Raw genomic sequence first — 3,650 nt, 5'->3', positions numbered from 1 at the left:
GAAGAAAAATACTAATTGTTGGTCCGTGGAGTTGTGTTTTGTATTTTTTTTTTCTTCCCTGAGTAAGACTGAGGAGAGGAGTTGTGTGTGTTCTTTCTTTCTTTTTTTTTTTTTTCTTTCTGAGACAGAGTCTTGCCCTGTCACCCAGGCTGGAGTGCAGTGGCGTGATCTCAGCTCACTGCAACCTCTGCCTCCTGGGTTCAAGCAATTCCCCTGCCTCAGTCTCCCTAGCAGCTGGGATTGCAGGTGTGTGCCACCATTCCTGGCTAATTTTTGTATTTTTAGTAGTGATGGGGGTCTCATCATGTGGGCCAGGCTGGTCTTGAACTCCTGGCCTCAAGTGATCTGCTTGCCTCGGCCTCCCAAAGTGCTGGGATTCCAGGCTGAGCCACCGCGCCAGGAGTTGTGTTTTCAATGAAAAGATGAAGGCGGCATGCTGAACCCACAGCGTTCTAAGGCGGTATTTCTCAGTGGGGCTGGTTCAGTCACCAGGAGACGTTTGACAACATCTGGAGACATTGTTGGTGTCATGGCTGGGGTTGATGTTATTGGCATCCAGCGGGCAGACAGCAGAGATGCTGCTAGACATCCAACAATGCACTGGGCAATAGGACTTGCCCTGCCCCGGATGTCAATGGTGCTGAGGCTGAGAAAGCCTGTTCTGACCCGCCAGAACACAGTGCTGTGCCAAGCTGGGGTCTTACCCAAAGTCCTAGAGCCCATCAGCGGCAGGGCGTAATTGTATATGTGGGATCTGCCTCAGGGTGGATCAAAATGCACTTGATGGCCAGGCACAGTGGTTCACTCCTATAATCCCAGAACTTTTGGAGGCTGAGGCTGGCGGATCACCTGAGGCCAGGAGTTTGAGACCAGCCCAGTCGACACTGCAAAACCTGTCTCTGCAAAATGAAAAATAGCCAGGCGTGTTGACGCACCTGTAATCCCAGCTACCAAGGGGAACCTGAGGCAGGAGAATCACTTGAACAGAGTGCAGAAGTTGCAGTGAACCAAGATTGCACCATTGAACTCTCGCCTGGGTGACAAGAGCAAGACTCCATCTCAAAAAAAAAAAAAGAAAGAAAAAAGACCAGGTGCACTGGCTCACGCCTGTAATTGGCAGTGGTACCTGCCTATAGTCCCAGCTACTACGGCAGGCTGGAGACAGGATAATCACTTGAACCTGGAGGCAGGGACGCATTGTGAGAGCTGAGATCAGGCCACTGCACTCCTAGCTGGAGCAACAGAGTGAGAGACTCAGTCTTAAAAAAAAGGACCAGCCTAGAAACATGAGTGAGACCCCCACCCAGTCCCTGTGCACTACAAAATTTTTCTTTAAAAAAAGTTAGCCAGGCATGGTGGCACACATATGTGGCTCCAGCTACTCTGGAGGCCTTGGGAGGGTTAAGCTCCAGCCTGGGTAGTCAAGGGCTGCAGTGAACTGCAAGTGAAACCACTACAGCCTGGGCGACAGATGCATTTTATGTCCTTTTCCAGGAGAATAACTTGGTTTGGACCTCTCCAATACCTGTCTTCCAAATTGTGTCAAAGCAGAAGCTTCTTCCAAAGGGGAACAAACAGAGGCAGGCAGACACTCACCCAGCACCACATAGACATTAGATGCACTCACATTCCTTATTGAATCTAAGCCACAAGGAAACCCTGCAAGAGGCTCCCTTATTTCACAGGAGGAAGCTGAGCTTCAGAGGTGAAGTGACTTGCCCAAGGTAGTATTACAGCTTCTAGCTGACAGAATGGGAATTGGGACTAGGTTGGTCCTGATTCCAAAGCCCATTACTTGCGCCACCACTGGAGACAGCATCCTGTCTCACCTCCTAGGACTTCAACTTGTGTTGGGGGAAGCGTGGAGTGAGCACGGTTTCCTGGTGGACTCTCTTGTTCTTCCTTAGACCTTCACTCTCCTCGCCTTTTGGGACAGCACAAAGCCAGGCAGGCCTGCTGCTGATAAGAAAGCTGTGCTCTGTGATCACAAACTCTAGCTTTTGCCCCAGTCAAAAAAGCAGTGGGGAAACTGGACTTCAACCCTTAAGACTTGAGTTCAAGTCTTTGATCCATCAATTTTGAGTGTGGTGGTCGGGACAAGCCACTTATCTTCTGGGCCTTAGTTTCCTAGATAACCACCTAGGCCTGGATTGCAGGATTATTGTATGGGGAAGAAAATGGGTGGGAAAGAATTCTGTAATCTCCCTAGGATCGTGCAAAGGTGAGGAAGATTGGGGGCGTGGGCAGACTCTATGGGAAGGATACCAGAAGACGTAGGTTCCAGTCCCAACTCCATCCCATACTCTGTGTAACAGTTTGGACTCACTTATGGTCTGCATCAGTCACTACAGCAACCAACTATTTCCTATTTCTTTTTTTCTTTTCTTTCTTTCCTTTTTTTTTTTTTGAAGAGTTTCGCTCTTGTTGCCCAGGCTGGAGTGAGGAGTGTAGTGGCATGATCTCGGCTCACCACAACCTCTGCCTCCTGGGTTCAAGTGATTCTCCTGCCTCAGCCTCCTGAGTAGCTGGGATTACAGGCATGCACCACCACATCCAGCTAATTTTTAAATTTTTAGTACAAATGGGGTTTCTCCATGTTGGTCAGGCTGGTCTTGAACTCCTGACCTCAGGTGATTTGCCTACCTCAGCCTCCCAAAGTGCTGGGATTACAGGCGTGAGCCACCGCGCCCAGCACCAACCAATTATTTCTTAAGTCTCATATTTTATTTGGCATTCTGCTCTGTGTCTTTGTTTAATATAAAAATAAGGTTTGTCCTATATGAGGCCACTGAACAAACACCAGCTGTGAATTTGCTGTGTGACCTTGGGCCAGTCTCACAGGCTTTCTGGTCTGGGGTTGCCTATCTACAAACAAGGAGAAGAACAGATGCTCGGTCCGTTCCACCACATTGCTGTCAGGATTTGAAAGTGACACAAAACTTACACAGTTGTGCTTAAGCCAACAAAATGGCAAAATCCAGGAGCAAAGCTGGCTTCAGGCAGAGCAGGTCTCAGGGCCCTGGTGATGGCCCTTGGACTTGGCTTTTCTTCATCTTTTGCTTCTGCCTTCTGCTTTGAGGTCTCATCTCAGCCTCCGTTAAGAGGCCTGTAGCTGCTCCGGGTTCTCCCTTCCTTGAGGACAAGATCACTGCAGCATCTCTGGTCCAGAGTTCCTCACCTGCAGCAGTGTCGACATTTTGGGCGGGATGATGCTTTGTTTTGAGGGCTGTATCTATGTCCCGTGCATTGTGGGAGTTTGACAGCATCCCTGGCCCCAGTCCGCTAGATGCCAGTCCTTACCCCTCCCCACACAGTTGCCGCAACTAAAAATGTCTCCATACGTTGCCAGATGTACTCTGGGGAGCTAAATCACCCCGTCTCCTCCTTCCCCTCTCATTTTGCTTTGTAGCCTCACAGTCCCTCATCCTCACACCTGTGCAGTGAATGAGTGACAGCCCTCTGGTAGCTCCCTGCTCAAGTCGTGCAACCTCTCTGATTGGACCTGCCTCAGGTCACATGCCCATCCCTGAGCCAATCGCTGCAGTGGGGCAGGGGATGCAATGTGTTGATTGGCCAGGCCTGGAACACCGGCTCCAGCCTTGGTCCTGGGCCATGAGGTTTCACCCAGAACCTCTGGATCCGGTGGGGCA

Source organism: Papio anubis, chromosome 1, assembly GCF_008728515.1.
Source record: "Papio anubis isolate 15944 chromosome 1, Panubis1.0, whole genome shotgun sequence".
Classification (NCBI taxonomy): domain Eukaryota; kingdom Metazoa; phylum Chordata; class Mammalia; order Primates; family Cercopithecidae; genus Papio; species Papio anubis.
The sequence above is the reverse complement of the archived record's forward strand: the minus strand, read 5'-3'. Positions refer to the sequence as shown.